We start from the raw sequence: 13,976 nt of genomic DNA on the forward strand, positions 1-13,976 counted from the left end.
TGTTGGTGGACAAGGAGAGCTCTACGAGGCACCTTTGAAAGATCAGGAGGAGGTGTGGAAGGCAGCCAACATGTTGGGTGGACCCTTGCATTGATATTATTGGAGAACACAGATTAGGATAGCCCAAGGGCGGCGGGTATGGCTGGGCTGGGAGCTACACCACCAAAGGGAACAGACTGAAGGCATCCCGACCCCAGTAGTATCAGGAATGGGGAAAACGTGGCAATGGCAGACATTTTCATCTTCCAAGAAGGATTGTGGATGAAACCGTGATCTTCCGTTAGATCCCATCCATTTAGAAACTAGACTGGGGGGGGGGTATTCTTCAGCAGGAGAGACAGGCTTGACCTAGTTTGGGAGGTATATTTTGGCAGAAATGTGGAAGGAGACAGGAGAGGGGATGGGCTTGTACCAGGTGTCAAAGGAGACCAGGAGCATGGATAGCAGAGGCTGCAAAGGTAGCCTCAAGAGGCTTGGAAGAAACACCTGCACCAGCCCTTTCCACCCCATTGTTGTTGTTCAGTCATTTCAGTTGTGTCTGACTCTTCATGATCCCATTTGGTTTGCTTGGCGAAGATACTGGAGGGATCCGCCATTTCTTTCTCCAGCTCATTTTACAGAGAAGGAAACGGAGGCAGACAGCATTAAGGAACTTGCCCAGGCTCCCATAGCTTAGGAAGGGTCTGAGGCTAGATTTGAGCTCAGTGAGATGAGTCTTCCTGACTGTGGATCCCGAGCTCAATCAGCTGTGCCCCCCAACTGCTCTGAGCCGTCCAGGTTTAATCAGCTTGTTGAATGACCAGAGCACCGAGATTTCCTTTTGGCTCAAGTGTGTTCTGGGCTCTTAGGGCAGAGCCTTCCTCCATGTCTTAGAAGTTACTGCCCTCCCGCCCTTGTGTCTGTTTGTCACTCCCATCCCCAGCAAATGGCACCCAACAGATGACAGCCTTCACAGCGCTTCTTGTGCAAGCTGAGTGGCTCTGCCTCGAGGGCGAGGATGGCGCGTGAGCAGAGGCTCTGGGCTCAGAGCTGCCCCCCTTCCCTCACCCCAATTCTGCGGGGCCCCTCCTACTCTACAGATGCTCATTACTGTATTCATTTCTGGTTCCATATTTGCATGCAAATATCAGCCTGTATAAATCTGGCATTAAGAGCCCCCAAGGACCCGCCTGGCAGATGTGGATTGGATCACAATGAAACTTAACAGTACCTGGGAGCTTTGGGGCCAACCGTGGGCCCCCGAGCAACAGGATGGCGGTGAGCATCTCCCCTCCACAGTGATGGGCTGCTTTCAGGGCATTCTGGGTCCTGGAAGTGCTGGAGAAACGATGGAAGAGCAAACAGACAAACAAACAAAGACAGACACTTGCCCGGCTGCGGGTGGGCTGTGGGTGGGCTGCGGGTGGGCCTTGGCCGGTGCAGGCTGCCCACCGACCTCGCTTATTTCCGTTCAGACGGTCAAATATTGCCACAGCCGGGGAGGATGCTCCAGGCCGCTCGCAAGCTTCCCAGGGCCTCAGGTGGGAGGCAGGAGGCAGATGCTGAAGGGCAGCTCCGTAAACCCGGGGATCAATTTCCCATCTTTTCCCACATAGAGTCTTGTCAGGTTCCTGGGCCTGCCTGACCTGTGTTCGGAAAAAGGAAAACCTCTCTGGGGGAGAGACGAGACGTGTGGGAAGGGCGGACGGCGCGCTGGCCAAAGCTCATGTGTCACGGCCGGCCGCGGGCGTCCCTGGCTGGTCCCGAGGGAGGCCCCACGAGGCCTCGTGCCACCCAGCGTCTCTGGGTCCCACCCACGGTGTGGGGAGCTGCAGGGATGTCTGTTCTCGGGTCGGGTTGCCGTTTGCCTCCAGGGAGCGTGGTGGAGGCTTTGAGGCATTTCTTACAGTTATTTTGTTATTGTTCGGCCGCATTAGCTGTGCATGTGCATATGGACACATTTAAAGCAAAATGCCAGCGTTTTCAAGAAGGAGGCCATTCGGTCTTTGGAGAGGCACCACGTTAGGGCATCAGACAATGCTGCTCACAAAGGAATGCCTTGGAAGGGGAGGCCGCGCTTTCTGCAGTGGTAATTTATCCTACCACATTTTTGGAAAGAATTCAAGTATTTCTCCCACATGAAGTGGCTTAAAGAGTTCTCCGAACCATGAACAGAGTCTGGCTGGGCTTCTGGACTGTCATCTTTTAGGGGGGTGAATTGAAGAAAAGATAGACAACAGATTGTTGGTTTTCTCAGTGAATAATCTTTTTGGTTCTGTATTGTTTCATTGAATAGGTTCTTTGCCTTCAACTCGGCAACGAGAAACATCCTTTTGATTGTCCCGAAGACCCAGGCATCCGACTGATTCTTGGCGAAATGTTAAGAATAGTGTGTGCATGTGTGTGTGTGTGTGTGCATGTATACATGTATGTGCATGTATTGGAAATAATTTTAAAAATAAAAACAGAATATCCAACATTTGCTGTCAGAGGCAAGCCAAATACAACCAACCATCAAAAGCTAATAGAGACTTTTGCAAAGTGACTTGAACATAATTTAATTTTAGTGGATAAAGAACTGACCTTTCTAGGAAGACCCGAGTTCACATCTTACTTCCAACACATAATGGTTGTGTCACCTTAGAATGCTCTAGGTCTGTGTTGGTGAACCAGTGGCACCTGTGTCAGAGGGGACTGCTCCTTTCCCCCTCTCCACTGTGCCTGAGGACATTTCTCACTTCACTTGCCCCTCTGCCCAGCAGCCCAATGGGAGCACTTCTTCCCTCCCCTGTCTGGGGTAAGGGGAAGGCTTTGGGCATTTGGTCTCTAAAAGGTTCGTCTTCACTGGTCTGGGATGCCTCTGAGGCTATAAACTGCTTTGGTAGAAGAAATTCCCACAATTCTGTCCAAAGACAGAATTCTTTTGCTCTATATTCCAACTACAGAGAGACCAGGTTGTGATTTGGTCCTGGCAGCACATAGTGTAAACCTCACCCGCTAACCAGTCCAGCCCTTCTGATTCCCACATGCCAGAGAATGATGACGGGGAAGGCTAATGTCAGGTTCTTCACCACAGTTTTGCTTACCTATTTTTTTTTCTGATTGAGGAAATAGAGCCCTTGGGCTATTTACTTAGCCAGGATGGGGCACGAGGACTGAAAAACTAAAATGACATTCTAGGTGAAAGTTGTACTGCTGGAGTCCAAAGAGCCAGAAGAGGAGAGAAAGACCCAAAGATAAGACATTGTCTTAGTCTGGGCCTCCGAGACTTTTTGGAACATCCTGGCTAAGGGGAAGAAATGTAGTTATTGGGTTTAAATGCTGACTGAGGAAAGATGTAGACTTCTCCTGGCAACAGAGATGCCTCTGGTGGATGGTGGAGGGGTCTGAAAGAAGTAGGTGATAGAACTATGACCCCACCCTCTGGAGGGGAGGCTTACTACTTACTTACTTTACTTACTTACTACTTACAGATTTTTCAGTGTATGGTGGACCATACATTTAGGTGAGCTTAAAGACAGTAGATAGCTGAGGATCAGTTGAAAAAAAAAACCCACAACATTAATTCCTTGCAAGGAAGAGTCCAATGGAATACCCATAAGACATCAACAATTTTGCATCATCAGTGGTAGGAGATGCTTCTTCACATATGTGCCATTGTCACATGTGCCATCCACATGTATATTACACAGCCACAGTTCCTAAGCATGGCCACTCTTTCCACTGTTATTATGTTTATTTGTGATAAAGTGATCTTAAGGGTTATGGAAAGGATGTTTTTATTCATTTTACTATTTCATCAAGTGCTTTTGTTTTGAATTGTTTGTCTTCTGGCTGTCTAGGAAGAACATATCCATAGATAGATATTTATTATTTAAATATTTTAAATTTATTATTTATTTTAGACATTCTTTTCTTTTAAATTTTTGAATTCCAAATTCTTTCCTTCTCTCCCTCCCACCTCTCCTTCACTCACTGAGAAGGCAGAAAAATTAACATCAATGATGCATGTGAAATCATGCAAAACATATTAGCCATTTCACAAAAAAAAAAACAAATAAAGAAAGTAAGAGAATTCTGCTTCCATTTGCTCTTAGAGTTCATTAGTTCTTTCTCTCTGGAGGCGAAGGGCATTTTTTCATCATGGCTCCTTTGGCATTATGTTGCATCACTGTATTGATCAAAGTAGTCAAGCCTTTTACTGTTGATTCCGATAACGACATCGCTGTTACTATGCAAAATGATCTCTTGGTTCTTCCCATTTCACTTTGAATCAGTTCACATAGATTATGCCATTTTATTTTTTCTGTTTTTACCCTGACCATCTGCTTTTAGAATTAATACTAAGTATTGGTTCCAAGGTAGAAAGGTGGTAAGGACTGGGCAATTGGGGTTAAATGACTTGTCCAGAGTCACTCAACTAGGAAGCATCTAAGGCAAGATTTGAATCCAAGACCTCCTGTCTCCAGTCCTGGCTCTCTATCCACTGAGTTACTTCCCTGTTTGCAAGGCCAATTCTGTTTCCAAAGGTGTTATTTTCTTCAGTGATTTTTTGTGCCACTTTACCAAGCTCTTAATGCCCTTTCCATAATTTTCTTGCATCCCTCTCATTTCTTTTCATTTCCCAATTTTTCCTCTACCACTTTTCTCTTTCTTTAACTCTTGTAGGAATTATTCCTCTCTGTGGGTCCAATTAGCATTTTTTTTTGAAGCTTTGCTTGTAGCTGTTTTCACATTGTTGTCTTTTTTAGAATTTATGTCTTAGTCTTCCCTGCCACCAAAGTAGCTTTTTATGGTCAAGTTATTTTTTTTTTTTTTTGCTGTTTTCTCATTTCTAAGCCTTTTTCTTGACTTTAACCTTTATGTTAAAGTTGGGCCTTGCTCACCTGGGGATGACGGTCTCTGTCCCAAGTTTTAGGCTTTGTCATGCTTCTGTTTTCAGAGCAGGTTTTGGGAATCTGTACATTTCTGGTACTTTCAAGGTGGTATGTTCTGGGGTGAGGTGATCATTGTTTCCAGGACTCTGGTATTACCCAGGAATGGCACCTGTTTCCCCAAAGTCACAAGTGCTAGTTCTCCTCTTGCTCTTGGAATGGCAGTGAGCCCACCCTGCCCCCTCTTCCCTTGTGACTGACCACGACTGCTCCTCCTTATCCTGGATCACCATAGATTTGCTAATTAGCACTAGCTTCACCAAATGACAGCAAAGGGTCCTCTCCAATTTCTTTCTGACCACTTGTCTGTCCCCTAGTACCATCTCTTGACTAAGAGTTCTGGAAGCTGAAGCTGTCATGGCCACCTCCAAGACCCATAGCTGGTGCTGATGCACTGCCCTCTGGACTGGTACACAGACCTCTCCTGCTGACCTCATATATTGTCTGGGCTTGGAAAATATCTGCCTCTGATCTCCAGTTGGCTTTGTCACTCCAAAGTTCAGTTGGGTTGCTGCCTCTAGTCCACCATGTTGGCTCCAGGAAAGAATAAATATGATCATTAGGCCTCTGGGGCTTTGCTTTGGGGGGGGATGGTGACACCCCAGATCATTAGAATCTAGGATTCCATGAGAAAAGGAGGCCCCGGCTTCCAGTAAATACAATGTAGAGAAATGCCCAAGATAATACAGAAATCCTTGTTTATCAAGAGACTCATCTTCCACCAACTCCAGCTTCCTGAAAGATAGCCTTTAACCATCAGGAAGAAAAGAAGAGTATCAGTGATGAAAATAGCTGCCCCAAACATTTCTCCTCTCAAAGCCGTGTATCTCACACTTAATGCCCTAACTCAGAGTTTTATTGATCGTGGAATTTTGTTTTGTTTAGTCATTTTCAGTCATATTGGACTCTTCCTAACTCCATTTGGGGTTTTCTTGGCAAAGATCCTGAAGTAGCTTGTCATTTCCTTCTCCAGCTCCTTTTAAGGGTAAGGAAATGGAGACAAATAGGGTTAAGTGACTTGTCCAGGGTCACATAATAAATGTCTAAGGACAGATTCAAACTCAAGAAGATGAGTCTTCCTGACTCCAGACCTACCACCTGTCTGCTACACCAACTAGCTGCTTGTTGATTGAAAAACATAATAATTCTTAACAAGTAATAATCTGAGGACTTGGAATCAAATCCTGACTCATTTACTTATTAACTATGTGATGTTGGATGCGCAACTTCAAATTGTGGGGATTTGGTTCCTCTAAAGCAGGGGTTCTTAGTCTTCTTTCTTTCTTTCTTTCTTTCTTTCTTTCTTTCTTTCTTTCTTTCTTTCTTTCTTTCTTCCTTCCTTCCTTCCTTCCTTCCTTCCTTCCTTCCTTCCTTCCTTCCTTCCTTCCTTCCTTCCTTCCTTCCTTCCTTCCTTCCTTCCTTCTTTCTTTCTTTCTTTCTTTCTTTCTTTCTTTCTTTCTTTCTTTCTTTCTTTCTTTCTTTCTTTCTTTCTTTCTTCTTTCTTTCTTTCTTTCTTTCTTTCTTTCTTTCTTTCTTTCTTTCTTTCTTTCTTTCTTTCTTTCTTTCTTTCTTTCTTTCTTTCTTTCTTTCTTTCTTTCTTTCCCTTACCTTCCATCTTAGAGTCAATACTGTGTATTGGCTCCAAGGCAGAAGAGTGGTAAAGGATAGGCAATGGGGGTCAAGTGACTTGCCCAGGGTCACACAGCTGGGAAGTGTCTACTCTTTCCTTCATAAAGAATCCTAAAGAAAACTTGTGGCTGTTCTTGAAAGGATGAAGATTATTACTGTTATCATTATTGAAAACGATCCAGAGCCAGGTGATGAGGACCCTTACTTTGAGCACCATACATTTGCAACCCAAAGTGATATGAACTTGCTTTGGGGGAGTGTTGTTAATAAACCACCCAGAAAGATCAAATGCTTTGTCCTGGGTTTATCAGACCATTGTATAGGCAGCGCATTTCTCCTGCAGTGTGGAGAAAGGATGCGCGATGGAGAATTGGGACTTATATGAACACTATTGGGAGCCTGTTGGTGGTTTTCCTATTATGAATATGATTCTTTTTTTTTTCTTAGAAGGAAGAGGAAAAGGAAAGCGAGTGGAAGAGGTTTGGATGTTAACTCACTTTCCTTAAGCATTAAGGGGTTGCCTCTCTCCATCATGTTGGTGGCATACTTGTGTTCCCAAGCACTAACCCAGCCTGTGTTTCCATGTGGGTGGTGATTGTTTCCTCTGAGTCAGGAATTCATTTGCTCATTTGTCTTTTCCAGCCGCCACCACATTTCGCCTTCAAAAGACTTGTCTTCTGAACTGAAGCATGTCTTCTAGTAGGCAACTCACTCAAAATGGAAGTTCCTGATTTTGCAGCTACCCTTCATTCCCCATTGCAGGTGGGCTGCTCAATGGCTCCAGCCTTTCATTTGGTTCTGATGACATTCTGGTGAGTCATTCTCTTCTATGGTGATTAAGGCAGCAGTTGCTAGAGTTCTGTCGTGAAATTCAGTGAGCAAGAAGCAGAGTCTATTTAACTCTTTCGTTTTCTTCTTGCTCACAAGTCCACACGCAGGACTGGTCTTGGCTTGGACAATCATCGCCACATTTTCCAGAAAGCATTCTTCTTTAGCTCACTGCAAAGTTGCTGGCTTCTCCTTTCCCATCATGCTTCATTTCTGCCATGTCCAGCTCTTCATGGACCATAGCACAGCAGGTCCTTCTATTCTGCACTATCTCTCAAAGACTGTCCAAGTTCATGCTTGTTGCTATCATGACATTCTCTAGCCATTTTACCACCCTTTGCCATCTCCTCCTTCTTTGCCTTCCATCTTTCTCAACATCAGGGTCTTTTATAGTGAGTCCTACCTTCTCGTTGTATGACTTTCTTCCTATTGCGTTTGTGCTGAATGCTGAGGATGCTAAGAAAAAAAAAGGAAACTGCTCTGCCCTCAGTTTACATTCTCAGGGGCCGGGAGGGACCACATTACATGGGGCTGTAAGAATTTTCAAATTCTGTAGAAATATTAACCCAAAAGGTAGCTTTAGGTAATGGTTGCAGCCTGTGTTTGAGTCTCATCTTTGATACTTATTAATGGTGAGGCTGGGAAAATCATTTCTCATCTCTCATTCTCATTTTCCTCATCTGTGAATGGAAGATAAGAATTTCTGTGGTGCTGCCTTTCAGGGTCGTTGTTTTTTTATAAAGTGAGCAACCAGAAGCCCAGAGAAGCAACTTGACCAAGGTCACTCCGATACAAATATAAGCAGACTGCTTTGGAGTCAGCCTTCTCTCCATTCAATGCTCTTTTGACTCCTCTTCTCAATGGTTGGATCAGTCGTGAGGTAATTCTGGAAAAGCAGGCTGGACTCTTATATAAATAGTTGGAAGGAACCATCTATCATCCTACCATCAACTTGGCTTTTTGTAGCCCATTTCTACATCGTGCAACCATTTGGTTCCCCCTTCATTTCTGACTTGCTTTAGGGGGATTTTGCTTTAGAATTGCAGTATTCTCTCTTATTTCCTGTAGGCCATCTACCTGCCCACGGACCAAGGAGTCCATCTCCCTACTGAGAAGATTCAGAATTTATTATTGCTATTCCTAGAACGAGTCTTCAGAAGAGGCGATATGGGCACCGGGAAGGAATTCTGCTAATGGACGAAGAAGGCCACCTACTAAAGCTTGAAGTTTATTTATTAGTCATTTATCAGGCATCATCAGAGTACAACTGGCTGTTGTTCTCAGGATTCATTTGGCGGCCCCAAGCCTCATACAAGATGATGCGTAGCTGGGTCTCTTGGGGAATTCACATCAAACCCCGGTTCATAATTTATGTAATGACATATATTTGGACACTGATTAGCTACCTTATCAGCTCTGTAATAATGGCAGCATAACCCCGAGTTTATCGTGCATTTATCTGAAGTCATTCTGAATAATATCACAAGATTCTAATAGAATCATTATGCGCTACAGCATGTGGGGGCCGCTACGCCCACCCTCAGTGGCAGGGGCCTGTCAGGGTTCATACGGCTTAATTTGCTCACTTGTTACACATTTACAAAATTGGAGTCAACACTGGGCTCGAGACGGAGCATCCTGGAGAAGATGCTGCCCTGAATTGTGCTTACACTGTTCAGCAGAAAGCGCAGAGGGCTAAATCTTCATGACAACATCCATCATCAATCTGGAGCCCAGGCTGGGCTAGAGCTGGAGGCATACTATGGGGAAGCCCTGCCTCTATGTGGCTGGCTGTGCTGTCTGTCTGTCGCTGTCTCTGGCTTTTTCTGGATCCAGAAGATTTGGGGCACCCTGAAGTGATATTGACTATTACAGGGGCAGAACTGGGTCTCTAAGGTGGGGTGACATGAATGATAAGGATGATGCTGGATGTTGGTAGTATTTATACAGGTTTGGAAAACTCTTTCCATGTTATCTCCTTTGGTCCTCAGAACAACCTCATGAGCAAGGTGCTCTTAGTTATCTCCATTTTACAAAAGAGGAAACCGAGGCAGGCAGAGGCAAAAGGACCCTCTGATGGTAGTAGGAAATGTCTGAGTCTGGATATGAATGCAGGTCTTCCTGAGTTCAAGTCTGGTGCTCTGCTCGGTCTCTTAGCTGCCTCAGAAGATGACAAGCATGGTCATTTTGGTACAAAAAGTGAGTTCTTCAATGAGAATGCTTGCTTAAGATGGCGACCACAGCAGGGAGGGTCTACAAAAACCTAAACAGGGTAAAGGACTGGGCACAGAAGAGGGGAGAAAAAAACTCAAGAGAATTCAGAGAGCCAAAGTGTTGGGGCAGTGGTCAGGGAGGCACCTGGACCTCAGCTCAGGCAGGGACTACTTGAGATGGCCCGATCTGTCATTTACGGGATCATTTTGGGATGCCATTGTAGGTTAGTCACAGAGAAATCAGGAAATGTTATTCTTACACTCAGGAGCCTGGGACCTCCCAGACGGGCTGGTTTTACTGGCATATTTGGGTAGCAGTGTGGGGCAGTGGATAGAGCTGGGGTTTCTGGGGGCAGCTCTTCCATGCCCTCTATGTGGCAATGAGGAGAGGCCAAGACATTCCTCGTGCCACAAGCCCTCATTTCTATCAAAGGAGTAGACAAAGATTAGACTGGGTGGCCTCCAAGGTCTCCTGTGGCTCTGATTTTAAATGTATAATTTGCTTGTTTTTCCACTCCTACTCCATCTCCTTGTTGTGAATCTCCCCTTCATTAGTCCATCTTCCACCCAGCCAAAGTGATTTCCTAAATCCCACGTCTGACCAGACTGCTCCCTTGTTCAAAATCTCCTGAGTGCCTCTACAGTCAAATCCAGCATCTCGTATTTGGAACTTAGAGTCCTTCACGGCCTCTTAAAACTGTTCCAAGACTAACTCAGGACACGTCCCACATGAGGAAGGCTCCCTCCATCCTCTCCTCACAGGAGATTGCCCCTGAAATTCCTCATGTTTACTGCATGTAAATTTAAGGTTACTTATTGGGGTAGGTGTGGTTTCTCCCATTATAATGTGTTTGGTTTTTAATTCATACCTCCTTTCGCACAGTCACTACTGGGTATTGGTTCCAAGGTAGAAGAGTGGTAAGGGCTAGGTAATAGAGGTTAAGTGACTTGCCCACAGTCACACAGCTAGGAAGTATCTGAGGTCAAATTTGAACTCAGGACCTCTTGTCTCTAGGCCCAGCTCTCTAACCCCTGAGTCACCTAGTTGCCCCTTCCTATTAGGATGTTAAGGAGTTTCTTTTGTATTGGAGCAGGTAGCTGAGGATGACTTTTTGCTTGATCGGCATCTTGCCCCTCGAGTTCACTCAAGCTGACCAGTTAGACTCACAAGCCCTACCCAAGTTGGGTTGAGGGAGACAGAGGGAGCTGGAATGTCCTTTCTGCCCTTTCCTCCTCTCCCAAGGAGTCATGGAAATGCAATCCAATCAATCAAGGCTTTGTGAAGCTCTTCCTCTGCGTGTGGTGCTATGGACAAAAAAGGCAAACATGAAGTCCCTGCCCTCAAGGAGTCTATATTCTCCTTCTTAAAAAAAAAAATCAAGCCATGTTTTGAGTTCATCTTTCTTTAAATTGTTCTTTTTTCTTCTGAATTTAACAGTCCTCAGCATTTAGGAAGCCGTCACTGAACAAAGGACAGAAAAAGGGGATTCCGGAGGAAGTCATGCGCTTGTTGCGTGTGGTTCTCTTTTCCAAAGGGTTCGTTCAATCGAATAGCAACACCACTGCTCTGTTTTTGTCTCTGCTTTGCTTTTTATCCCATTTCTGTGTATTTTAAAAAACCCTTGAGCTCCGTGTAGCTCTGCAGGAAGTCCTCCAAGGAAGGATTCTAAGGCGAGAGAGGAAGGGCACCCCTTCTGTCCCTTTCAAGGATGTCCAGGTGGGGAAGGGTCCCCTCATCGAGAAGAGGGTGCCGTGAGCTTTCGTGCTTGCTCTGCGGAAGCGAGAAGAACCCACGTGGAAAGGGGGCCCCAATGCCTGGTCCAAACTGAACTGGGTGAGTTTGCTTAATCATGGCTGACCCGAAGCCACTTCAGGAACAGCCTGTGATTTGGGCTTTGTTTTGCCCATCTCCATCACGAAAATCCAGAGCCGACAAAGGTTTCCAGTCGTCACTGAAATGTTTTTCTTCTGTAGGTCAGTTTCCTGCCCCTCCCTGTGGAGGGAATTGGCCAAGAAAGACCATTATAGACAGAGGAACTGGGAACCGGCTCACCACACCCACGGTCTATCCTGGACACTTTGTTTAAGGCTTTTTTTGGTCTTGTTTTTGGCCTGGTGAAGCAGAGGGTGGATGCGGATTATCCCATGATCATGGAATGTGTGTAATAACTCTTTGCTTCTGATAGTCTTTGAGCATTAAGGCCTGCTCATAAATTCACAGGGAACGTGAACGCCAAGATGCTCAGAGAGCCTAGTGTGAGATCATTCTCCCCAACGTGTCCTGGGCTGGCTTCCACGAAGATCCGATGCAAGCCTTGGGAACTGCGGTCCTTCCAGACTCAAGAAACAAGGGGGAAGGACGGACGGACAGATGGACGTCTTCAGGGAGCGCCACACAGATCTGTGTCTGGGCGTGCTGGCCAATGGATGCCTGCTGTGAGTGAGGCTTAGGGTTAGGCAGGGGGATACAAAGCTGCCATTAATTGTTTCGAGCACCACCTGGGATCAGCTTTATGGACAGCGTAGACGTAGGGAAGAGATGTCAAGGGGACCTTGTCAGAACCGTCTTCATCATGGCAACAGCCGGGGGAGCAGCGGCCAGGATTTCTAGACCACTTGAAGTTTGGGGATGCTCACTCTGACCTCATCTGATCCTCTCAACGGCCCTGCGAGGGGGGTGCTCTTGACACCCCCATTTTACAGGTCCCAGAGTCCCAGAGCTAGTATGTTTCTAAGGCTGGAGAGCAGAGGAATGATCAGAAAGGATCTTGGAAGACTTGTCATTTGGGCTGCCTCTAAGAAGACAGAATCTCAGAGTCAGGTTCCAAACATTGACTTCATAATCTTCAGCTAGGAGGACTGGGGTGAGGGAACAGTCCATCTGATCACAATCTGGGAATTTTAGAGTTTGGGGATACAGTAGATAAAACACCAGGCCTGGAGTCAGGAAGACTGATCTTTAGGAGCTCAACTCTAGCCTTGGGCACGTAGTAGTTGTATGACCTTGGGCAAGTCACTTAACCCCATTTACTTCAGTTTCCTTCTCTGTAAAATGAGCTGGAGAAGGAAATGGCTCTTCCCAAACCAGGATCTTTGCCAGAAAGCCCCAAATGATACGGCTGAAACAAATGAACAAGATAAAAATCTTGTATGCATCAATCATGTGACAGAGCTGTCAAGAGAGCCAACATCCTTGGGTTGCATGGAGGCCAGTGAAGAGTCCAGGGCCAAGGCAGGAAGAGTTCCTTTGGGCTTTGCCTCAGTCATACCATCCCTGGAAAAATGTGTCCATTTCTCCTCAAGGTCAGGAAGGACATTGTTAGGCTGGAGGTGGGCAGTGAGGACAGTGAAGGGCCTTTGTTCGTTCCAAATGAAGGCCAATTGAAGGACCTGGAAACATTCAGTGAAAGAAGCCTCCAGGGACATGTTAACAATGTTCATTAGCCAACTTCTGCTTGGCCCCCAAGGGCAGTGCCGGGGCAGGAGAAGGTGGACATTGGGCCAGGAAACATCTCCTCCCAAGGAGAGAGCTGCAGAAGTTGAATGGGCTTACCTTAGAGCCCTGGAAATCAGCAGGAACTCAAAGGCTCAGCAAACTCTCTTGGTCATGTCCTGGTAGCCCTTGAAGTTCTGTCGGACTGAGCTGCAGGGAATCTGGCAGCCAGGGTTGGGGAGCTGAGATTTGTGGGCAACTCCATGACGGTAAGAGCCTTTCCTGGCCTTCCTCCTCAGAACCTCCCAAGGCAAGCTTTGCCCTCCCCTTTTTGACTCCAGGAAATTGTGGGAGGATGGGTCCCGAATTGGGCCCAAGTGTTTGAGTCTGTATTTGAACTCATTCCTTCTTGAATCCAGGCCCAGGACTCAAGGACTATTGCAGCTACCACCTCATATAGTAAGATATCAACTGGTCTGTCAAAGCTCTTTAAAAAAAAAGAACAAAAAAAATAACAAAATAATAGTTTAAAAAAGGTGTGTACCATTCCTCTCTGGGGGAGGCAGAAAACAAGGAAAGCTTAGTGTGGCTACACCAATTTCTTTTTTCTTCTTTTCTTTGTTCATTCATTTGTTTCCTCCCTCCCTCCCTCCCTCCCTCCCTCCCTCCCTCCCTTCCTTCCCTCCCTCCCTCCCTCCTTCCTTCCTTCCTTCCTTCCTTCCTTCCTTCCTTCCTTCCTTCCTTCCTTCCTTCCTTCCTTCCTTCCTTCCTTCCTTCCTTCCTTCCTTCCTTCCTTCCTTCTTTCTTCTCTCCCTTCCTTCCCTCCCTCCCATTTTCCTTCCTTCCTTCCTTCCTTCCTTCCTTCCTTCCTTCCTTCCTTCCTTCCTTCCTTCCTTCCTTCCTTCCTTCCTTCCTTCCTTCCTTCCTTCCCCCCCTTCCTCCCTCCCTCCCTTCCTTCCT

This window comes from Monodelphis domestica, chromosome 1, assembly GCF_027887165.1.
Source record: "Monodelphis domestica isolate mMonDom1 chromosome 1, mMonDom1.pri, whole genome shotgun sequence".
Classification (NCBI taxonomy): Eukaryota; Metazoa; Chordata; class Mammalia; order Didelphimorphia; family Didelphidae; genus Monodelphis; species Monodelphis domestica.